Raw genomic sequence first — 26,043 nt, 5'->3', positions numbered from 1 at the left:
AATGATGTTTAATGCATATCCCTGACACGTTTATATACATGCATACTCATTGCATTGTCAAATTGAATGGAGAAAATGCTCATAACCAATCTGCATGACCACAGGGGCACAAGATAGTTTCATATGTTGGTGATCCATTGCTAAGATGGGCACCTCAAAGAAAGATTTATAATGAAATACGTACATAAAAAATAAATACAGTACACTCGACTTATCTTCTCCACATGGGTGGAGTGGTGGTGCAGTGGTCAGCACACTGTTATGAACTCGGTGAGCTAAGTCTATTTCTAGATTTGAAGTTTTCGTGACTGCAAGGATCCATACTCTCTTTTTTTGCCAATTTCAGCAATTTGTTTATTGCTGGGGTTGTTTCCACCTGATGACGGGCACTGGTGTTGCGCCCGAAACGTCGTGATTTTATTATATTTTTATTTTTTATTTTACCTTCGTGACTTTACCGAAAGAACCAAAGAGTAAGTCTATTTCCCAATCATCGGCCCTTGTTTCACCAAGCCACATTCACCAGCGAGGGAAAAATATAGTCAAACTTAACCAAAAAGGCATGTGGATGCCTTCATCCAGTAGTGGATGGACCAAGGGTCATTAAGGGAATATAATATATTTTTTACATATGAAATACAGATGTCGGAATTTAAATGTACCCAATGATTTTGCACCAATAAACAGAATACATTAAACATCGTGATCATGCATCGAACCCATTTTCATAATCATGATCTTTATTGATTCTGGATTCTTCCAGGATGAAGTCAGAGGCAATGATGATGAAGACATAGGAATAATGTTTCAGTCACCTTAACCGAAAAATGAAAACTACGCAGCGCAACATGCTTTAAAATAGTGTTTATTCATAAACTATAGAAGTGTGACCAAACTTAAACATTTTGCACAGAGTGGGAGGGGCGGGGAACATATGCATTTCGAGTTTGATGAAAAGGTAGGGGGATGTTGAACAGGTAATGAGGGATAGAATGCTGCAGGCTAGACAGGAAGTAGAAACATTGATAGAAGTACAAATGAAGACACTTTATATTCAGCTGAAGACAGAAGAAAAGTTTTGAGTCTGGACTTCAAAAATGGAAGGGTCTCAGGAGTGCAGATGGCCAGAGGAAGGGAATTCCAGACAACTGGGACTACAGCAGAGCCTCCCAATTATTTTTAAAACAGGTCTTGGTTGCTGGAGTGAAGGGAATAATGAAGGGGGACTAAGATGGTCGGGGTGAGGTGGGTGAGGTGAGTTCATGGAGGATTTTGAAGACAATGATATTGAAGTTGACAGGACTGGAGGATTCGGAGGGCTGGGGTGGTCATGTTTACGGGTTGAAGGTGAGTAATTCCAGGCCATAGAAGAGTTATAACATACCGTAGATGTAATGAAGGCATGAATAACGATCTCAGCAGCAGAAGAGGCAAATACGGTAAAGATGCGCTACACGTCGAGGCTACTAGAGTGGATGGAAAACCAGCGACACATACGGTACACAGGGGATTAAGTTTTGAAGATTTAAAAATAATAATATGATTATGGCGGTGATGTTGCGGTTCATTGGGCAGGGATATTATTAAGCAGAGGTGGGAGGTGGACAAAGGGCAAAGCACGAGAGGGACGGTCAGACTGAGATGCTGTTGCAGATTTGTAGAGAAACAGCAGGCAAGATATTCACACCATTGATGAGCTAATTGACGTTGGTTGGGTTAGGTGGTTGGAGGAAATCTTAACTCCAAGGGTTCCAAACTAAGGGACCTCAACACCTATTGTCCGCCTTGCCATATTACCTATCACCTGGTGCATGCAAGTTTCAACTAAACCAATTTGCAGTCGATTAATATTGGTAAATGTGGAGAGCAGTATGACGAGACTTTGACGATTGTATTTAAAGCGGTGCTCTACTTTGCATAAAACCATATGTGTAACGTGTCCATAATGAATGTAGATCCTCCAGGCTTAGTACGTAGAGCTCAATCACTCTGCACCAACACCACTAAGGCGGTCAACCATTAATCAGCTCCAAAGCAGCCAGCCACATCCTTCACGACGGAAGCAAAGCCCTTGTTAACCTTTATGTATTTTTTTTCAGTGCATGCTATTACTATATATTCTATTACCATGCCATTAAAATGGCAAACTCTTGATATATTGTGACTATATTTATATTCTGGCAAAGATATATATGGAAGTCTACACGTACAGTATAGAAACATTGACCATAATGCATAGTGCATACTGAATACAGTATTCACAGCTGGACTGTATATAATATTTGCAACGTACTGTACAATAAAATTTCGTAACATTGAGGGCCGTCTTTATCAATGTCTGAACATTTTGCATGCTGTTTTTCTGTTGTTTCTATTGTAGATATACCTTGTTAAGACTTGTCTCCAAGGTCTCTCGCTTCTAGTTTATGCGTGAAAGTACTGCACCCGTGCAGTGGTCGGTAAAAGAGCATGGTTTGTTGTATGTCGTACGCAGTTCATAGCCGCTTGCATTATTCACTGAGGCATCTCATTGGATTGAAGCCAAGTGAAATCACTCCGAACCTGTTACATCATTCAAAATGCAATACAGGACCAAACATTTCCAGCCCTGTTGTAAATCGACTGCTGGACCAGACCTTGCCACCGTGGTGTCGGGTTACTTACCCATACTTCACCACACTTTACAGCCCTGAGCCAGTGGTGGAAATTGTACATTTCTGTGGCGGGGACAAGAATATCCATATGATCAATTTACTGAAAGTAAACAATACATGCTGGCGTTATCGAAAGTGTCGTTTGACTTTAATGTTAGCAGCCAATTCAGGTTGCGCTAAGCGTTGCGTGTACATACAAAAAAGACACGTGACTCATTCATTGCATGAGCAATTCGTTGTGTACGTTGCATCTGAGGATATCTGAAAGACGACTAGGAGTTTATATTCTTGGTTCTTTCGGTAAAGTCACGTAGATAGAAAACAAAAATAATAAAATAAAAATTAATTGAAAATAAAAGCAAAAAGCCCGCAATAAAAATAGCAAAACAAAATAGATTAAAAAAATAAATTGAAAATAATAAAAGCAAAAAAAACCCACGACGTTTAGATCGCAACACAAGCGGTCCTCATCGCGAGGAAGACCGCTTGTGTTGCGATCGAAACGTCGTGGGTTTTTTGCGTTCATTATTTTCAATTTACTTTCATTTTCAATTAAACTTTACTATTTTTATCGTGGGTGTTTTTGCTTTTATTATTTTAAATTTATTTGTATTATTTGAATTGTGAATTTAATATTAATTTTATTATTTTTGTTTTCGACGTGACCTTACCGAAAGAAACAAGAATATTGATTCCTGCAGTCTAGAAAGTTTTTTAAGTCAAGACTAATATTTTTGGGGTCTTTCGGTAAAGTCACGTAGATAGGTTCAAAGAAAATAACAAAAAACTACAGTAACTTTTTTGTTATTTGCTTTGACCCTATCTACGTGAATTTACCAAAAGAACCAAAGCTTATTCAAAGTGATTACAAAACCTTTTTTTTTAATTCGGACGGATAAGACCTCTTCCAGCACAGCCCACATCATTATAGTCTCGTGGCTCGCCTACCTGGTCTTACATCGCGTCTTATCTAGTCAGATAAGTTCAGTTTTCAGTTTCAGTTTATTTTGGTATAGCCCTGTGAGCCATTCGGCTCTTGAATCGGGTGCAACCACAACAAACAAACAAAATAAAAACACGAACAAGAAAACATCTTAAAGTGACTATGTGACTGTTTAAACAGAAAATCCATGGAAAAAAAACAGCTGAAATATTCCTAAAAAAAGCACCGTACACCAACGGTGTGTGCAAAAAATCCCAGTGGGATGCAAGTCAAACAACAACAACAACCACAAAAACTGAGATTAAGGCCATCAGCCTAACTCCGTACTACAACAAAAGAAACATGTCCAAACCAAAAAACGTTTCCAAATCACCAAAAAATAAAGCCATAATTGCAACGTAACAGTGATCACAAGGACTGTGACCGAATTTTTACAATAATCTACATAAATAACATGTAACACCAAATCCCAGAGCCATAGCTGGCTGCATGAGTTACTCCACAACAAGAGAAGCATCGGTCGGAGTATCAAATTTTTCAATGCACCTTTAAGATCAGCACGCTAAATCAAAAATACAGATAATACTTTGAAGGGTCATCCGGAGCGAAACATTTTATTTTATTTTACGCCAATGAATAGCAGTGGCAGCTAGGGGTGTACAACTCCTCTAGAGCAGTTTTGAGAGAAGATCTCATTGGTAGCGATTCAAGTTGCAGTTTATTGGCAATAGTATTCCAGACCCTGGGGGCATCAATAGCAAAGGCCCTTCCTCCAGTTTTTGTACAGCAATAGGGAATGTGAAGCTGGTAAATGAGCGAAGACCTGAGGTCAGATTTGTTCTTTGAAACAGAGAGGAGATCCAGCAGGTAGTCTGCGGATTTTTTTTGTAAGTACATCGTGAATAAATAAGATCTGGTGCACAAGCCGTCGAACATTAAGAGACGTTTAGCTTGACCCAATGTAGAGATCACAGTGGTGAGTCCTATATGGGCAGTTCAATGTAAATCTTAAGGCCGAGTGATAGATGGAATCAAGCGTATTCAGTACAGTACTTGGGGCCGATTTATACACGATGTCACAGTAGTCAAGTAGAGGCAGTATGGTAACTTTTATCAATTCCAAACGGAACATTGGGGGGAAGCAGTGCTTGTGTCGATACAGAAAACCAATATTTATTTTTGTCTTTTTAGCAATATAAACAATGTGATCTTCAAAATTCAGTTTTGAATCCAGGATGACCCCAAGATACTTATAGATTTTGACTTGCTCTATTTGACAATTATTTAAGGAATGTAATTGGAGAAAAATAACTTCCTGCTTTCGTCCTGGTGAGAAGCATAGCACCTTGGTTTTGGAGGTATTCAGGACTAGTTTAAGAGCAACTAGCTGATGTTGTAGTTTGTTGAAATCACCCTGTAGCTTAGCAATCACGTCATCCGGAGAGCGGCCAGCAGTAATCAGTATCATGTCATCTGCAAAAATATTTACCCTGGAATTATCCAGGTCAGTGCCCAAGTCATTGACATAAAGAGAGAACAAAAGGGGGCCGAGAATGGAACCCTGTGGAACCCCTTTTGTTATCTTAACACTGTTTGACCTCCAACCATCTGTGAATACAGTTTGGGTGCGAGAAAAGAGGTAATTTTGTAACCATATTACTGCGTTTTCGGAAAAACCGAGGCAACTTAGTTTACTAAGCAGGGTGTTGTGGTCTACTGTATGAAAAGCTTTGGACAGGTCTAGAAAAAGACAGGCACAGTACTGCTTATTATCAAGGCTACTGTAAATGTGATTCAGAGAGTCTAATGCAGCATATGTGGTGCTGTATTTTTTTCGGAACCCAGATTGTTTTAGATGTAGTAGATTGTTGGTGGACAGGAAACTGCTAATTTGGTAGGTCAATAATTTTTCAAAAATTTTCATCAACGGGGACAAAATTGAGATAGGTCGGTAATTATTTGGATCATCTTTAGGGCCCCCTTTATGAAGTGGACGGACATAGGAATGTTTCCATTCTAGAGGAACGGATGCTTCTTTGATAGACAGGTTGAAAGTTTGGGCTATAGGTTTGTATATTAGGTGACCAACAGTTAGTCGAGCAAAGACGGGAATTCTATCTGCTCCAGTAGAGGAGGACCCTTTGAGGTAGGACAGTTGTTTCAGAACATTACTTTCGTGGATTGGCTGGAAACTAAATTCGTTTAATGTTTGGACAGGGGTGTAGGAATTTGCATGAGCACGGGTGACTCCCAATACATTATCAAAAAGATTACCAGCTTCAGAAAAATGAAGGTTAAAATTGCCAACTATTTTTTTGGGATCTGAAAAAAATTCTTCATTTCGGTTAAGCTCAATGGGCAGATTGTCTGTTTTGGATGCCTTTCGATACATTTGATTGTTTTCCAGAAAATCCTGGCATTTCCATGTGATTTCAGGAGAGTGTAGGAAAAGTAGGCATTTTTTGCATGCCGTATTTTTTTGACGCATCTATTCCTTACAATCCTGTATTCTAGCCAGTCATTGACCAAATTACTTTTCTGAGCACATGCCCAAGCCTTGTCCCTAGTTTTCATGAGCTTTGTAATTAACCAACGGAGCATGTTTGTTAAGAATTTGGAGAAACGTGTACCTGAAGGTCTCCCAAGCCATAGTCAGGTTGGGGATATCACAGACCTTGTCAATATCCGAGTGAAGCACATCATTAGTAAATGCCTGAGTGCTGAAGTGTCTCATAGAGTGCTTCTCAACCAATTTAGGGAGGGCTTTGGGTCTGGCTGATGATCTCACACCAAAAATGAAGGAGTGATCACCAAGGTTATTACCCAGAACACCAGTCAGTGTGAAATTGTGAGGGGCATTTGTCAATAGGACGCCAAGCAGAGATGACTGTCCCGGATTTTTCAGGTTGGGTCTTGTGGGGACATTTATTAATTGAAACAGGTTAAATTCATCTGTAAAATGTGGCCACGGCCGGCGGGTTTAGCCAATTCCAATTTAGATCACCCACTAAAACTATAAGAAAAAATAGTTTAGTTTTAGTTGTATATATAAGTGATTTGTTTCGTTTTCCCATATTTTGCACTCCTATCGTGAATTTGAGCTCATCGGATTCGTCAATCGTAAATAAACAAAATGTATCATTATGACGTTTTCACCGCGGCGCGTTCTGATTCGTCGATCCGTGCCTCCCCCACCCACCGCCCGCGGCCTGTGATTGGCCAAATTTGGTTACGTTGTCCAGTGGCGACGCAGCGAATACTCATCCGCGTTATGTAATACAACGGTGATGCGGTTACGCGCCTTCTGGAGAACTCCCCCCGCACAACGTGATGAATACCTCAACAAGTTCGTCAACAACAACAACAACACCGTGACCGTGAAAGGAAAATAGATACTGTGAAAAAGGCGATGTTTCGGGAAGCGACCCCTCTTAAATTGCACGTAAATACGCCGGAGACATTGTTGATAAGAGTTGGAGACTGCACTTTCACACCCTAATTTTTTTGTTTCCAAAAAAAATATAATTCGCACTTCCGTACGTAAATCACCTAAAACTGCTTTTTTAAATCGCTGAACATTCCTGCTCGAGAAAAGAAGTGCGCTCTGAGGTCTGCGATCGCCATCTTGGGAAGGGGGAGGGGATTGTAGCCAAGGTTTTCCAGTGCGGTGACATCACCAACGGTCGACGCGCACCAACCCCCCCCCACACCCCACCCACCCCGTGCACGTAAACGGCCCGCGACAATTGCCCTTACTCAAGATGGCTGCCGTTGATTCTAGTGTCCGTTGAACGATGACTCGCAAGGGCTGGAGGAGGCGTGTGTGTGTGGGGGGTGGGCTGTGATCGTTAATAAAGTGGACCTCGGCAGCCTTCGGAGCTCAGTCCGCGCCCGGGAGAGCGCGGAGCAAGGCAACGGGAGTCGACGTTGCTTAAGACTGTCATCGTCGTCGTCAATCAATCATAGCGCACGGAGGTCAGTTCCCCTCAAACGATCGCAACAACTTTGCTCAATTTCACTTTAAGCAGCTGTAAGAGCGGTTCGCGTGGCGGTGGTGCTTTGCGGCTCGTAACGCGGCCGCGTCTGACTGTATCCTGTGTGTGCGTCTTGTGTTTGTGTCACAGAGGTGGGGGGGGCCTCGGTGTCGCGTGATGTAGCTGCGAATGTTGTTGACGATTTGTTTCCGTTTGAAACGACTTTTCCTTGAATAGCAGCGACTTTATAAACAACACCACGAATATGGGATGCAGCCATAGATGCTTTCATGTTGAATGGAAACCACAAAACAAAAAATAAAGTAGCTGCTGGCTTGATTTATAATGAAAGTGTTTGGCTGAATTTACCTTGTAACTGTCGCGAACATTGACACGTTTTAAAAAAAAAAACTAAAATTTTTTGCTTGATTTGTATAATGTGTATAAGTGACTAGTGCCTCGTCATGCTGGTGTCGGCGATTTGTAGAGTGTTCGGTGTAATACAGCTGGCTTTGTGCCACTGTGTGAACGTATGGCGAGGCTTGTCAACGGCATGGATAACCTCGCTTATTTTGTTGATTTGTTTTCTTCTACAGACTATTTTCATTAATCGTTGCATTTACCAGGTGTTCTACATGTAACATGTAAACGTTTCTTGAAAACATTGATTAACTTCGCATTCCAATCATCTGTTTCGATACGAATCTTGACTTAAAGCTTTCGTGACTGCGGTAATTCATATTCTTGGGTCTTTCGGTTAATGTCACGTAGATATTTGTTGTCGTTTTCTTTGAACCTATCTACGCGACTTGACCGAAAGACCCAAGAATATGTTTCGATATAGGTGTCAACTATCACTGTTGATCTGATAATTTGACTAAAATGATTGCGAACTTGCGTTAGTGTTAGGGAGCGTTATTGTCGCTCAATATTTAAGAGCGGCAACAGCATCGCGAGCCAATGGCTAGGGAGGCCCTCAATCCAGCAGTGGGTGGAGCATGGCTGATGACAAATATGTTTAGAGCAGCTGTCGTGAGACCCAAAGTGCAAATTCCTTTGCTGGCTTTCCTCAGCTCCATCACCATCATCATCATACTCAGTCTAAGGGTCAGTAAAATTGGCACCATATACTATATTGGGCAGCAATAATAATTTGTCGTGTGGGTGATAATAATAACGATGGTACTATTAAACTCTGTTGTATTCATGGTTCTTTGGGTAAAGTCACGTAGAAGGGAATCGAAACGTCGTGAGAATTTTATTGTTTTTTCTCCTCTTATACGTGACTTTACCGAAAGAACCAAGAATATGAATCCCTGCAGTCACGAAAGCTTTAGATCGAAATATTAAACTGGGGTTTCTATAGCGCAAATTCGCAAATGAGCTTTGCATAAAGGTTCGTTTTAAGACGCGATTTCAAAAAAATGGTAACAGACTCTGATTCCCTCATGGACCGAGGAAGGGAATTCCACAATCAGAGAGCCTGACTGCAAAAAGCTCTCTCGTTCATAGAACAAAGTCTGGTCTTAGGAAATAATGAGTAGACCAGGATCGGCAGGTGTAAGTTTTCACGGTGGAATATAAAACGTAAGCAGATCGGTGAGATATTTTAGGAGCCAGCTCATTCAAGGCCTTAAACGTGAGAACATGAATCTTGAAGTGTATTGTACTTTACAGGGAGCCAGTGCAGGGAGGGAAAATAATCGGAGTAATAGATCTGGTTTAAAACCCGGGCAGACGAATTTTTTTTATATATTGTAGTCTATTTAATTTTTATCTATTCCAGCAAGCAAGGCATTGTAATAATTCAATCTTTATGAAATAAAGGCATGCACCAGCCTCTCAGAATCAGGAGGGGACAGCATATGTTCAAGTCGAGCTATGTTGCTTAAGGGGAAAAACGAGATATTGGTAATCTCATGCATGTGGGCCTCAAAGGAATGAGACCAGGACCTGCCACAAGAATGTGCAATTTCCACGATTGTGAATGACCATTTTTGTAGATTATCTTCGTGGAGCACGGTAACACATTTACAATTTGTTGTTATTTTACTACCCTTGTACTTGCTGAAAATGGAATAAACCGTGAGCAACGCATCTGCGCCACCCACCTCGCTGACCCAGCGTGGTTACGGTGCGGTCAAATTAACACCACGACCTGGACGACTCGCTAATCCAGAATTTTTACTACGATTAAATTGTAAGGCTGTACAACAATGTTTCTTTCTGTGTAAACCAATGTATGCGAACAAGCTCCACGGAGTTTTAATTCCACATCAGCAAGTACAGCCCCATAGAGACCTATTAGACATTAACAAGCGTGACATTATTCTTGGTTCTTTCGGTAAGTCCCGTAGAAGGGAAACGATAAAATAATAACAATCTAAAACAATAAAATTCTCACGACGTTTCGACTGCAACACAAGCAATCATCATCAGGTGTGAAAACCGCAACAAGAAAATTTGAAGAACCAAGAATATGAATCCCTGCAATCAAGAAAGCTTTAAATCAAAATTTAAGCGTGACCTTATGAAGTCAGTCGTATTGAATATTAAAAGCCCAGCCTTTACTGTAACCGTCACGTGTATGTACATTGAATGAAGACAAATAAGGGCAGGTCACCTCGGCATGCAATTGGCGCCCGCACATATTAGAGTGCAATCGGATTCAAATAAATCCAGCGTTTCCAAGAGGCAAGTCAATCGCTGTGGGGTATTCATTGCAGTCGTAGATTTGTGCTTCACAGCGCCACCCACAGCCTGGCTTGTAGCCTGGCTCCTATGTGTGGCCTTGTGTGTGCGGGAATTTCATGTCTGTGGGCAATGTCCGGAGAGTAATTGTTTTCACGTCTGACCACGCGTGTCCCTACCCTCGTGTGTGTTGCTCTCAACGTCGCTATGTCAGTGTAGTAATGCTCAAATTTGGAGGTGACTTTTGTTTTTGGAGTGGGAGCAGCGGCGCATCTATCTACGCGCTACGCTGTGAACTCGTTAAGCACTGAGTTTTAAGTCGTTACCATGGCTAACTAACATCAGTGGCGAGTGATATTGTATCTGAATTGGTTCTGAGCCCCTCCTTCCAATTTGCAAACTCTGAAGTGACCACCGTGGTGAAGCATGGTCATACAACCCCACTCGGCATGTAGAGGGCCCCACCCACCAGTCCATTGACGTAGAACTGAAAATTGTATTTTCCTTGGATGTCTGCACGTCTGTTCTCCGTTCATTGTTGTCCAAAAAAAGATGGGTAGAGCAAATGTAACGTACTGTGCGTGACTGTATGCAGCCTATGGGTGTTCTCCACAGAGCATAGATGTGTTGGTGAGGTGAAATGTAATGGTTCAAGAATACCTTGCATTTGTGGTGTTTGGGTGGGATGAGTTGTCAACACATTTGTTATGCTTACTTAAAGGTCTATTTAAATAATTTTTAGATATTCAGACAAAGGTTTACCCTTTAAATCTTACACCTAAATTGGCAGATTTTTTAAAAGATAAAATCGTATTTAAAATGCCTTAGTATAATTACAACTAGACCTGTCCATCCTAATGCTTTTTACGTGCGTTGACCTTTAAAGAAGAAATAATTATTTTGGATCATTTATCACAGATGTTCATCTGTGATATGCCTTTCATAACCTTTAGTTGGTTATTGCATTTTTTAAAGAAAATCCTTTCACCAGGTGCTTTCACATAACACTTGTTACATTATGGCATGTTGCATTTTTTAAGTATAAGTCTTCAATCAAATATGTCTAATCGTTTCCATACAGAAACAAGGATGGGGAAGTGCTCATCAATCTTATGACAGGGGCCAGACGTGTTAATTTAATTCCACATTTTTATTGAGTTCCTATGACCGAGACCAGCTTTTTTAAGGCCCAACCACTCTCAACTCGCAGTGCAGTCGTCAATGTCAAACTCTCGCCTGTAAAAGTAGGCATCATTTTTTGTTATATACATGTATGAGGACTCGTAAACGTGATGACGTATGCGAGTCAGAGCAAATGTGTTGTGGGATTAGATTGTCAGCCTCGATGGATATGGCCTTGAGGCTCCTGTCGACAAGGAAAGGGATTTCATCGGCACCGCCGCCCTCTGCAACCAACCCGATGCAGAAAATAACTTTCAACCACACTGCACCAGTGCATTTTTATTGCCCGCTTGCTTAATTGGTTGATTCCCAGGGGTGAATGAGTGGAAATTGGTCCCTACTTAGTGTTTCTGCCAGTTGTATGTCTTCCCACTCATGGTGTCGTCTTGTGCTTTATGGTTTTTGTGCCATTATATTTTTAAGTCAGCATAATGAGGATGTGTGTCTGTTTATGGAGAGGAGTGGTATAGTGGCTATTGCACTGTGCTATGAACCCAATCACCTGTGTTCAATTCCCAGCCAAGGATAATATTAATGAAGAGTGGTAACTACCACTGGGCCTCCCCTAGGCTTTTAATAAGTAGGGTGAGGATACATTGGCACTGGGGAAATGAAGGTGGTCATGAGTGATGCTGACCTCAGTGAACGAATAATTATGCCGATTATATGTACTCATGTCTGATATGGTTATTGTTCACAATACAATTGCATCCAATAAAAAAACTCTCCCTTGTGCGCTTTGCCTGACTTGATAGATACTTGCAAACAACACTTGCATTAACAGCCTGTGTGGCTCTATGGAGAGTCGTTGTCTTTCCTCGTACATGCATAAAGTCTTGGAATCGTAGGGAGCGCACTGCATTATAAACCTGACAACTTGGGTTCAATTCAAAACTACACTAATTATAATGGCTTTGGACCTGACCAGGGCCTCCCCTAAATTAACTGCACCTAAATCAGAATCTGACATGGTGCTTTCATCATAAGCACTAGAGAGACAGTCATGCGTAGCGCTGGTTACACCAGACCCCGTCATATTCTGTGCCCTCCTTTGAGGTGCTTGCTCACAGCACTTATCTCCACATTTAATATGGCTGAATGTGCGCTGTTTTGAGAACTCATTTAGTGTCAGAAGTGCCAGTATGTAAAATTTGGCAGTGCAATTTGGTTATTTCGCAAAATGCCTTTGGTGTGTGCTTATGTAAAAAGGATGTTCATAATTGTTAATTAGCATTATTACCGAAATACTATTCAGTGAACATTGTTTTCTACCCAAAAGTCAATTTCCTTCCCATCTCATTTAGCCCCAGCTTCACACCACACATTGGTTGGGCACAGTGCATGAGTCTTATGCCTGTGTGTTTCCACACTTATAAAATCGATTTGCCTGGGAGGGAGGAGGATATGCTGTGTGTGTGTATGTGCACGCATGCGTGTATGTTGCTGGCACGTGAGTGTCTTCATCACGTGCTTTACCGTGTGTCAAACTATAAACACCCATCAATCCCACCGGTGTTTCAGGCTTTGGAAAACTGAGATGGGACTCACTCATACCTAAGAAAATTACATTTCATTTGTGCCAATATCATATGGTAGATAATGCATACGAAAAAATGGTGCTGCTTTATTGTTGAATTAGCATAGAAATAAACTTTGGAAATATTGGATAATAAAGGCATGTCGACTTATTGCTCATTCGTTTCTCAATCCGCTTGTCCTGGTGAGGGTCGCGGCTGACGTTTTCTATTCGGCTTTAGCGTACAGTATTTTTTTTTCATTCCCGGGTAAAAAAATGCCACCAACTTAAAGAGCACTCCACTAATGACTAAGGGTGCTTGGGGTTCAATGTCAGGTGCAGCAATTGAGCACTGCATTGCTGAACAAAAACACGGCACAGTACAGCAGCAGCTCATGGCCTTGTATAGCATCGCACGGTTCAGCACCACAATTATTCACACAGCAAGGTGCAGAGTCGAGACGCCCTGGCGCAAACACCCACTCGTGGCACATGGGTCTGGGTTTGTGTATGTAATATAATCTTCGGCCTTAATCAGTCCATCTCTCGCTGTTCTACAATGTCACAATCACCCAAGTACCTGCACACGAGTACCTGAACACACGAGCCGACCTTCAGTCGTGTTCCTTTCTTTGGTAACACTCGGTCACTTGTTCTTACCCATTGGCTGTCATCCCTTCTAGCTGCTTGTCCTGCCCTATTTTAAAGTGGAGATAAGAGAAGTCCAAATGGCGAGTTTAGTGAAGAGATTTAAATGACTTGATTCGAACAGACAACCCCCAGCTCGGCATCTGTCCTCAACAAATTCAAAATAGGAGTGCTCATTTACTATGAAGCCTCACTGAGTGTGGTTACGGCTCTTTATTTTCAGAAGGTTCTGCTTGGGATGTTTGGCAATTTACATGTATGGGTGTTTGGCCCATGTGGAAGAAACCAGAGTATACCCGGAGAAAACCCATGCATGCTATGAAAAAGAGAAAAAACACTTTCGAAGCGTTCCAGAAAATATATTTGAGAATTCGTTGCAGTCTCCTGACTAGCTTGCAGCTCTCAAGCCCACCACAGCTGATATTCTTAGGCACTTTCTCATCCGAGTACTAATCAGTGCCCCAATTCAGATACCAATATTAAACCTGCTTGGCTTCCAAGATATGGTTAGATTGAGCACATCACGGGTAATTTGTTTGATTTGGCCATCTCATTTTAAGGATTCTTGGGGCTAGTGCTGATACGTTCAATTAATTTCGGGCATTCTATTTGGCGCGCTTTCAAACATCTTGTGAAAGCTGCTAAAGTGTCTTGTGTGATCTCTATAGCTTTGACAAACAACAAAGCTGGGTTCTCATTGCTGGGCGATTAATAATGTCAACATGCATCACATGAATTTTGTTGGGCTGGTCACTCCTGTAATCCAGCTGATTTTGAGGAGAGGTTGTTTAACCATGAATAGATAATCACTTGCATGAGACTGCTGCTTCTAGGGCTCTAAGGCCTGTAGGAGAAGAGCAAATAGGATGCTGACCTGCCTTTGCCCATTTATGTTATGTAATTGTCCAAAACGTTTCTAAACAGGATCCTCTTGAAAAAAACGCATTAATACTCTTTGGTTCTATTGGGTAAAGTCACGTAGGTGAAAATAAAATGACAAAAAATCACGACGTTTCGGCCACAACACAAGCGGCCTTCATCAGGTGAAGGGACGAGACTGTCTGGAGGACAGCGCTGGAGTGGAAGAAGCCACGCTTAGATCACGACCTTTAAGCTGTGTGAGAAGAAAAAGACCACGCGCCTTGACAAAGGAATTAGCATATAATTTAGCATTGAAATGGCTCATTGAAATAGCTAAGTTAAAGTATACACATCCGCAGAGGTACCCCTTGACAATGGAATTAGCGCTGGAGTGGAAGAAGCCACGCTTAGATCACAACCTTTAAGCTGTGTGAGAAGAAAAAGGCCAAGTGCCTTGACAAAGGAATTAGCATATAATTTAGCATTGAAATGGCTCATTGAAATTGCTAAGTTAAAGTATGCACATCCGCAGAGGTACCCCTTGACAAAGGAATTAGCATCGAATTTAGCATTGAAATAGCTGAGTGATTAGCTTGTAACTGGTCACAGAAATAGCTATGTTAAAGTTAGAGCATATACATTCACCGAGGCACCTAGTACTCATCAAACAGGAGAATTTAGCGAAACACAACCACGCTCAGACATCGGACCTGTGTGCGAGCAAACAAGGTGTTCTGACAAAGAAATTAGCATAAAAATTAGCATTTGATTGGCGGATTTTAGGAAAGAGGTGGTGTACGTGCCGGTGGACTTGCAGTTTGGCGCGGGGGGGGGGAGGGGGGAGGGGGAGTTTACCTATTGATGGTGTGAAAAGGGGGAATTTATAAGAGCTGCGAAAGTTTGGGGTACCACTACTTGAAAAATATACTGTACCATTGAAATTAGTTTAATGTTTAGTTCGATTTAGAACATCTTTCCAATGGTTGCTTAATTTGAAACCATCCTCTCGGTTGAAATTGTGTCTGTTTGTAGATCTGAATTGCTTCATGAACAAATCTCTGATAAAAGCCCGTGGGTTTGCAAAGAACCTTGGTATCGGAGAAAATTATATCGTGATACCCCACAGCGTTGTAACAGTGATCAGCCACGGCAGTTGAATTCGTTTTGCCGTGTTTCAAATCTGATTTGTGCTCACGAATTCGGTCAGAGACATGTCGCTTTGTCTCACCGATGTAGCAATCACCGCAGGTACAACTCAATTTGTAAACCCCGGGGTACTGTAAATCAGGAATGACATCCTTCACGGATGGGATCAGATCACGAATTTTGTGTACTGTATTGAACCGGACCTGGATCTTGTGTTTGTTTAGAATTTTGGAAATCTTTTTAGTAACGCCTGCTATATATGGAAGTGTGATGGTTTTGACCGGAGTATCAAGTGGTTGTCTCTGTATGGAGGGAGAGACAGCGTGGCGGATGGTACGGTCAGAGTAACCATTACTTTTGAGGGCCAGGTGTACATGTTTTAATTCACTGGTCAGGTGGTGTTGGTCCGAAATGCAATGAGCCCTATGGTATAAAGTTTTGATGAGATAATTCTTTTGGGCTGGGTGGTGGTGGGAATCAGGTTTCAAGTAGGAATCTGTGTGGGTGGGTTTCCTGTAGACAGTGCCCCAATGAGCCATCAGGTCTCCTCTCAAACAGAACATCTAAGAATGGTAGCTTGCCATCTTTCTCCACTTCCATGGTGAATTTGATGGTGGGATGTCTGGAATTGATGTGGTGTAGGAAAAGGTTCAGAGCTGGGAGGCCATGTGGCCAAATGAAGAAAGTGTCATCCACATATCTCTTCCACAGGGAAGGTCTGAGGGTGGAAGTCTGGATGGCGTCTGATTCAAATTTCTCCATGAAAATATTGGCTATCACTGGTGATAAGGGGCATCCCATGGGGGTACCCTCATTTTGTTCGTAGAAGGAGCCATTCCAAGTAAAGTGGTTATTGTTGAGGCAGTGCCTAACCAGTGCAGGTGTGTCGGGGTCTAGTCCATGTTGGACCAAATTTTCAATTATTTCAATGGTATCAGGTACTGGGACCTTGGTGAACAAAGAGACCACATCGAAGCTGACAAGGATATCGCCAGGGGACAGTACAACGTCTTTGACCATAGAGACCAATTGGGCTGAGTTGAGTACTGCTGAGGCGGTCTTGCCAGTGAAAGGCAGCAAGGTATCTGACAGAAAACGGGCTAGTCTATAGGTTGGGGAGTTGATCGTGGATACGATGGGTCGAAGTGGGGTGCCTTCTTTATGAATCTTGGGAAGACCATAGAATCTAGGGGGTCTTGCAGCAGAAGGTTTTAGGGAGGGACGTTTAGTTAGGTCGATTAGGGAGGTCGAACTTGTGATGATCTTGTTGGTTTTTATCGCTAGGCTATTAGTAGGGTCATTTTTTATTTTTGAGTAACTTCTATCGTTGAGCAGATTCTGGATTTTGTTATTGTTTGTGCTCGCGAATTCGCGAGCACAAATCAGATTTGAAACACGGCAAAACGAGCTGATCACTGTTACAACGCTGTGGGTGACCACGATATAATTTTCTCCGATACCAAGGTTCTTTGCAAACCCACGGGTTTTTATCAGAGATTTGTTCACGAGGCAATTCAAATCTACAAACACAGACACAATTTCAACCGAGAAGATGGTTTCAAATTAAGCAACCATTGGAAAGATGTTCTAAATCGAACTAAACATTAAACTAATTTCAATGGTACAGTATATTTTTCAAGTAGTGGTACCCCAAACTTTTGCAGCTCTTATAAATTTCCCCTTTTCACACCATCAATAGGTAAACTCCCCCTCCCCCCTTCCCCCCCCCGCACGAAACTGCAAGTCCACCGGCACGTACACCACCTCTTTCCTAAAATCCGCCAATCAAATGCTAATTGTTATGCTAATTTCTTTGTCAGAACACCTTGTTTGCTCGCACACAGGTCCGATGTCTGAGCGTGGTTGTTTAGCTAAATTCTCCTGTTTGATGAGTACTTGGTGCCTCGGTGAATGTATATGCTCTAACTTTAACATAGCTATTTCTGTGACCAGTTACAAGCTAATCACTCAGCTATTTCAATGCTAAATTCGATGCTAATTCCTTTGTCCAGGGGTACCTCTGCGGATGTGTATACTTTAACTTAGCTATTTCAATGAGCCATTTCAATGCTAAATTATATGCTAATTCCTTTGTCAAGGCACTTGGCCTTTTTCTTCTCACACAGCTTAAAGGTTGTGATCTAAGCGTGGCTTCTTCCACTCCAGCGCTAATTCCTTTGTCAAGGGGTACCTCTGCGGATGTGTATACTTTAACTTAGCTATTTCAATGAGCCATTTCAATGCTAAATTATATGCTAATTCCTTTGTCAAGGCGCGTGGTCTTTTTCTTCTCACACAGCTTAAAGGTCGTGATCTAAGCGTGGCTTCTTCCACTCCAGCGCTGTCCTCCAGATAGTCTCGTCCCTTCACCTGATGAAGGCCGCTTGTGTTGTGGCCGAAACGTCGTGATTTTTTGTTATTTTATTTTCACCTACGTGACTTTACCCAATAGAACCAAAGAGTATGGATCCTAGCAGTCACGAAAGCTTTACATCTAAAACGCATTAATGCCAAGCCTAGGCATTGTTGGCTAAAAGATCCATTGCAGAAAGTAACCACTTTTCATTAGCATTACCTTACGACGGACTACGAGAGAATGATAAAGCTTTTGGCAATGGCCCTCCTTGCGAGCTAAAATATGGAGTAGTGGTTGACTGAGTTATTATCGTTGTTACATGAAAACACTGGGATATGCAGTTCCCATTGCTGTTTTTCACGTCTACATTTCAAAGAGGTAATTGAAAAAAAAATTCACACCACCATCACCAGCAAAGTGATTTGTTTAAGTGACTGGTATTCTCAAATTGATCTTGTGATATTTCTTGTTTTTCAAAAGCTTAGTACAGTATAGCTAAATATCTGCGACGCGTTATTCTCTGCCGTCTCACTCGCGTCCTACGCTGGGGACAAGCTCCGTAATATCCTCGTATCATAATCATGCATCAATCGTGATGTGGCAGACGACGGGGGAGTCGCGGCGGTGCAATCACATTGTTATCGCACCTGACCTATACACACGCTACGCTTCACCAGCGAATTTGTGGGCACATATATATATAACGCCCGCTCGGTAAGCGCAATAACAGTAATTTGTTTTCCAATGAGTCCCTGGAGAATCCTGAATTTGAGATACAGTGAGGGGAAAAAAAGTATTTGATCCCCTGCTGATTTTGTACGTTTGCCCACTGACGAAGAAATGATCAGTCTATAATTTTAATAGTAGGTTTATTTGAATAGTGAGACAATAACAACAAAAATCCAGAAAAACGCATATCAAAAATGTTATAAATTGATTTGCATTTTAATGAGGGAAATAAGTATTTGACCCCCTCTCAATCAGAAAGATTTCTTGCTCCCAGGTGTCTTTTATACAGGTAACGAGCTGAGATTAGGAGCACACTCTTAAAGAGAGTGCTCCTAGTCTCAACTTGTTACCTGTATTAAAGACACCTGTCCGCAGAATCAATCTATCAGATTACAAACTCTCCACCATGGCCAAGACCAAAGAGCTCTCCAAGGATGTCAGGGATAAGATTGTAGACCTACACAAAGCTGGAATGGGCTACAAGAGCATTGCCAAGCAGCTTGGTGAGAAGGTGACAACAGCTGGTGCGATTATTCGCAAATGGAAGAAACACAAAATAACTGTCAATCTCCCTCGGCCTGGGGCTCTATGCAAGATCTCACCTCGTGGAGTTGCAATGATCATGAGAACGGTGAGGAATCAGCCCAGAACTACAGGGGAGGATCTTGTCAATGATCTCAAGGCAGCTGGGACCATAGTCACCAAGAAAACAATTGGTAACACACTACGCCGTGAAGGACTGAAATCCTGCAGCGCCTGCAAGGTCCCCCTGCTCAAGAAAGCACATATACATGCCCGTCTGAAATTTGCCAATGCACATCTGAATGATTCAGAGGACAACTGGGTGAAAGTGTTGTGGTCAGATGAGATCAAAATGGAGCTCTTTGGCATCAACTCAACACGCAGTGTTTGGAGGAGGAGGAGGAATGCTGCCTATGACCCCAAGAACACCATCCCCACCGTCAAACATGGAGGTGGAAACATTATGCTTTGGGGGTATTTTTTTGCTAAGGGAACAGGACAACTTCACCGCATCAAAGGGACGATGGACGGGGCCATGTACCGTCAAATCTTGGGTGAGAACCTCCTTCCTTCAGGCATTGCATTGAAAATGGGTCGTTGATGGGTATTCTAGCATGACAATGACCCAAAAACACGGCCAAGGCAACAAAGGAGTAGCTCAAGAAGAAGCACATTAAGGTCCTGGAGTTGCCTAGCCAGTCTCCTGACTTTAATCCCATAGAACATCTGTGAAGGGAGCTGAAGGTTCGAGTTGCCAAACGTCAGCCTCGAAACCTTAATGACTTGGAGAAGATCTGCAAAGAGGAGTGGGACAAAATCCCTCCTGAGATGTGTGCAAACCTGGTGGCCAACTACAAGAAACGTCTGACCTCTGTGATTGCCAACAAGGGTTTTGCCACCAAGTACTAAGTCATGTTTTGCAGAGGGGTCAAATACTTATTTCCCTCGTTAAAATGCAAATCAATTCATAAAATTTTTGACATGCATTTTTTCTGAATATTTGTTGTTATTCTGTCTCTCACTGTTCAAATAAACCTACCATTAAAATTATAGACTGATCATTTCTTTGTCAGTGGGCAAACGTACAAAATCAGCAGGGGATCAAATACTTTTTTTCCCTCACTGCAGTTGACCAATTCTGTTGACAAATGTTTTTCTTGAAAAAATCGGAAAATCCAGAGAAAAACCAATGCATACGAAAGGGTGACATTCAAAACTGCCATCTCCTGGTTTCACTTAGCAGCCCGACCATGGCGACGCCTTAGCAAGCCCTTTGGTCACCCGTTCAAGTATCAACCAGGCTCAGCCATACTTCGTGATATCTGATGACACTGAGCACATTTTTTGGAATTTTTAATGCCTAACTCATAGCATCGTCATATTAATAGTTCATGCATTCATAGTGCTTTTTTATCATGGGTTGTGCATGTTGAGCAAAGATGATGGAATCGGGCAGAGCTCATGTTCCTCATTAGTTAAGTCAAGCAAGGCTGAAATAAAGTTTTGCCTGCTACTGTCTGGCTGTTTTTAGTTTGGTTATTTTAAGTTTAGCACTAGAATTTAGAATAAGGCATTTACGTAAAGCCATTGAGTAATGCTTAAGAAAAATATGTACGCAGCCTTTTGCTATTAAATACACGTATGGGTTATCTTGACAACCATTGCATTACTGTAGAGCCTTTCATATTTTAGTTGTGATGAATTAATGTGTTAAGCAGCCGAGTTATGGAAGCGAGCTCGAAAAAAAGCACTTCTTACTGTAGTCCCAGTAGAATGAAAACATCACAAGATGCACTGGATGGATTATTAATGGTTTGTGATCATATCGTATACAATGTTTGGTATTGTCAATAATACAACTGTGCATTGTGGAAAGCTTAAACCTCGGCATGGAAGGTGGATCCCTGCTGAATGTTGTGAAAGTTGTGGGAGTCTGACTTATATACAGTGAGGGAAAAAAGTATTTGATCCCCTGCTGATTTTGTACGTTTGCCCACTGACAAAGAAATGATCAGTCTATAACTTTAATGGTAGGTTTATTTGATCAGTGAGAGACAGAATAACAACCAAAAAATACAGAAAAACGCATGTCAAAAATGTTATAAATTGATTTGCATTTTAATGAGTAAAATAAGTATTTGGCCCCCTCTCATTCAGAAAGATTTCTGGCTCCCAGGTGTTTTTTATACAGGTAACGAGCTGAGATTAGGCGCACACTCTTAAACGGAGTGCTCCTAATCTCAGCTTGTTACCTGTATAAAAGACACCTGTCCACAGAAGCAATAAATCAATCAGATTCCAAACTCTCCACCATGGCCAAGACCAAAGAGCTCTCCAAGGATGTCAGGGACAAGATTGTAGACCTATACAAGGCTGGAATGGGCTACAAGAGCATTTCCAAGCAGCTTAGTGAGAAGGTGGCAACAGTTGGTGCGATTATTCGCAAATGGAAGAAACACAAAAGAACTGTCAATCTCCCTCGGCCTGGGGCTCCATGCAAGATCTCACCTCGTGGAATTGCAATGATCATGAGAACGGTGAGGAATCAGCCCAGAACTACAGGGGAGGATCTTGTCAATGATCTCAAGGCAGCTGGGACCATAGTCACCAAGAAAACAATTGGTAACACACTACGCCTTGAAGGACTGAAATCCTGCAGCGCCCACAAGGTCCCCCTGCTCAAGAAAGCACATATACATGCCCGTCTGAAGTTTGCCAATGCACATCTGAATGATTCAGAAGACAACTGGCTGAAAGTGTTGTGGTCAGATGAGACCAAAATGGAGCTCTTTGGCATCAACTCAACTCGCCGTGTTTGGAGGAGGAGGAATTCTGCCTATGACCCCAAGAACACCATCCCCACCGTCAAACATGGAGGTGGAAACATGCTTTGGGGGTGTTTTTCTGCTAAGGGGAATCTTGGGTGAGAACCTCCTTCCCTCAGCCAGGGCATTGAAAATGGGTCGTGGATGGGTATTCCAGAATGACAATGACCCAAAACACATGGCCAAGGCAACAAAGAAGTGGCTCAAGAAGAAGCACATTAAGGTCCTGGAGTGGCCTAGCCAGTCTCCAGACCTTAATCCCATAGAAAATCTGTGGAGGGAGCTGAAGGTTCGAGTTGCCAAACGTCAACCTCAACCTTAATGACTTGGAGAAGATCTTCAAAGAGGAGTGGGACAAAATCCCTCCTGAGATGTGTGCAAACCTGGTGGCCAACTACAAGAAACGTCTGACCTCTGTGATTGCCAACAAGGGTTTTGCCACCAAGTACTAAGTCATGTTTTGCAGAGGGGTCAAATACTTATTTCCCTCATTAAAATGCAAATCAATTTATAACATTTTTGACATGCGTTTTTCTGGATTTTGTTGTTATTCTGTCTCTCACTGTTCAAATAAACCTACCATTAAAATTATAGACTGATAATTTATTTGTCAGTGGGCAGATGTACAAAATCAGCAGGGGATCAAATACTTTTTTCTCTCACTGTATGCTAGTGTGGCTTCCAGCTTCATTCCAGTGGTGTTTGTGAAATTTCATTTATGCAGACTTTGTTTTCTGCGAGTGGCATTGCCCAAGCAGCCAATCTGTTCCACATTGAAACGTTCCCATCAAACTTGTCCGTGTGCACGTGTTCTCCACTATAGCGCTCTAGGAAAATTCCCTTCCTGCGTGTGCTAAATGTAGCCAACAATTTTCCCATTGGCAGATGACAAAGTAAGTAAAATAGGTCACGTGTACACCATTGAATCAAGAAATGTCTGCAATATCAGGACAAAATAACTTTGTAAAAAGCGATGATTGTATACTAAGAACAACTATAATAATGGTGGACAAGCTGATTGGCAGCCCTAAACTGCATTTGCACAAACCATGGCAGATATGTATACTAGATGCACAAATGGAAAATTAAAAACTCTACGGTGTGCGACCGTGGTGACCCAGAACTGACCATGGAATGTATAACAACTCAATGCCCTATTCACAAATATGAAGGAGGCATCGGAGTGATGGACTCCAGTACTTTTGATGCTATTATCTGGCTCATTTACTTCAGTGTAACATTATAGTTGTTGCTCCACACTGACGTCAGAAGAAGATGATAGTGATTTGTGTCTGATATAGCATGTTATATGCCGAGGCATCTTGTGGCTTTACATCAAATGTCATTCTTTGGACCCAAAGAATATGAATTCCTGCAGTCACGAAGTGTTTAAGTCAAGATCAAATCTCATCTTTATAATGTAGAAAGGGCACCCGCAATGGCAGCTGTCCCCTTTGGGCAGAAGGTAACTTTGCACCTGGCCTGCAAACGAACATTAATCTCCTAGTTAGGGGGCCTTGATTGGTACGTATAATACCAATTGAGGGCTGTTTAAAAATATTGTTATATATCTGACGTCCACAGCTATTCTTGCTGCAGACAATTAGTCATCTTACATTTGGAAAAGGTAATCAAAAATATAATTCTGTTAACATGCAGCAGGCCGTTGTTATGTGAATCATGATCTTCAACACCATCCTGTGTCTGGCTTGGCCCCTGAAGTCTAAAACAATGCTCACAATTCATACAGGAGTGCCCAATTGTAGCCTCAAATTTACAAGTTCTGGGGTTCTGGTAGCACATCCTGGCATGTCACTCTCATGCAGGACTCCCCATTTCTCTTAACTTTTAGGACTTGATGGGCGGCAGCATCTTCAACTACTGCCAACAATTTCAAACAAACATCTAATTCTAAGAGCAGTGTATATAACTGATTGTTCATTGAGCTATTAAAATCGATCATTATGCTCGCGCTATAATTGTGTTTTTGGGAATCAAATATTTACGATTGATGCAAATTCTCTATGGAGTCGTTCTGCACATTTGCGGTGTAAACAAATGCTACGCAATGGACGAGACTGAACAAATTGAGATTTAATTATTTAATTGATTTTTCTGGAGAAGCGTCGCAATTTGGCTTGAGCAAGTCCCTTTATTTTACCCCATGGCCTGGCTGCTCCCGTTTAGTCTGAATGTTAAACTGCGGTGTCGCTGTCACTGATGCTTTCAGAAACCGATACCGCTTCTCCTTGCCTCCTATCCGGGGACACCCATGTGTAAGCAAGATCAATTGCATCTGGTTACAGCTTTCCTTGACAGCGCTTTCACAAATACTGTACCTGGGTTGACTCTGAAGCCCTTTCGAGCTGGCTTTTCCCTAAAAGTTGGTGATTACAGCAATGCTGTGCAGTAGCTTTCAAAAGCTGTTTTTTTTCTGTTTTGGATGGGGGCGACGCTTTAATGGCAAATAAGAGGGAACAGATTTGAGTGAGTTTACTGGAGTCTCTTAAGTGTTTTGTTCACAGCATCACACTTGTGCAACTTGTGAAACGAGGAGCACATTCTGTGAACCTGCTTACCTTTGGATGGTAAATACAAGATAGGAACATCCCTTCCTGGTCTAAGTGCTTTCTGACAAATAATAATGATATTAATAATTCTTTATTCACCTGGGAATGCTTCGCTATTAATTTAAACACATCTTTTCATGAGGGGCTTACGTCAGATGTTGGGTCCGTGAATTAAAAAAAAATGTGGAGGAAACTAGTCGCCCCGAGAAAACTGCCACTTACGAGGAAATAACTCAATCTCATATTATATTGTTTATAACAACTACTTGCCATGCTGCCTCCTACACAACCCCAATCGATGTTTAAACGTCCCGTTAGGTAGCATGAAATGCTGTTTACGTCGATTCTAATAGCATCCCTGTTCCGCATACCAAACCATTATGCCCAGCGCCATGCTGTGAGATAGAATCGACCTGGTAGGTATTGCACCGTATTGCCCTAAATGAGGTTGAACCAACATTCAGACACTGCACCGTCATGGCCATTAAGTGCCCTGCCGACCCTTTACATGCACGCATGCATAACCGTTCCCCTGTGCAAAATTAAGCGGTCATGCTGCTAATCAATGAACCATCACGAGTCTTGAGGCCGACAGGCAAAATGGCGCAGTCAATCGCTTGCGTGCCATTACGATTACATAACCTATCGTGCTGCTGTTAGACCCATCCCGGCAGATGGTACGAGAGCATGCTGCTCTCTCCTATCTGCCGCCACTCTGCATTTTTTGAGACATCCATTGAGTACGTTTTCACCTTCGTCTGTGGCAATATCTATCAGTGAGCAGATTCGCATTGTGATACGTTTACACGCATTGCGATGCTTGTGTTTTAAAATCTCCCCCCCACCCCTCCTCCCCCAGTTACTGATCCCAGCCCATTCTGTATTATCTCTCTCGCTGCCTTAAAAATATTATGCTGTATGGAACATTAAGTTTACACAGCCTCCGAGACCTAATAATCGGCCCACGCAAGTTAGCGTTTTCAAAATGAAGTGGCTACTGTCTTCGCTAAATGGCTTTTTGTCAGTGGAAGCGCTACGCTTGGCATTGGTGTGCGAAGGAAAAATCTCGATAATTTGTGGACAAGATTGGCTATTTGTCTCCATGAGCAATTTATCAACAGATGGTGATATTTATAATGCATTTTAAACTTTCATACTTGATGGGATTTAAATATGCTGTGCATTCTAATCTGAATTTTAGGGGGAGTAGGTAAAGGAATCAAATGAGGAACAGGCAGGGAAGCAGGTGGTGGAATTCTACATAGATCAGCAATAGATTTGTAAATAAAATCCAGACTCTTTTTTTGCAAATACTCTCTAATAAATGCCACAGGCCCTGATTGCAAGCACTTAACATATTGTTGATATGTTATCTGGAAAAAAACAGCAGTTATAAATGTTTGGCAGCATGCTGTAGATCTTAATC

At 42.0% G+C, this 26,043-nt stretch overlaps 1 protein-coding gene across 9 annotated transcripts in view; it reads left to right on the top strand.

Moving 5' to 3' along the window:
• The first annotated feature begins 7,422 nt into the window (after positions 1–7,422).
• LOC116941575 (protein 4.1-like) overlaps positions 7,423–26,043 on the top strand; it is a 71,721-nt gene continuing 53,100 nt past the window's right edge. For all 9 annotated transcript variants that reach the window (XM_032952758.2, XM_032952761.2, XM_032952760.2 and 6 more), the window contains exon 1: positions 7,423–7,572. The gene's annotated coding sequence lies outside the window, so the exon portion shown is untranslated. The remainder of the gene's footprint in view (positions 7,573–26,043) is intronic.

This window comes from Petromyzon marinus, chromosome 12 (genome assembly GCF_048934315.1).
Source record: "Petromyzon marinus isolate PM22_M1 ecotype Great Lakes invasive population chromosome 12, UKy_Petmar_22M1.pri1.0, whole genome shotgun sequence".
In the NCBI taxonomy this organism is placed as follows: domain Eukaryota; kingdom Metazoa; phylum Chordata; class Hyperoartia; order Petromyzontiformes; family Petromyzontidae; genus Petromyzon; species Petromyzon marinus.
The sequence above is the reverse complement of the archived record's forward strand: the minus strand, read 5'-3'. Positions and strand labels throughout refer to the sequence as shown.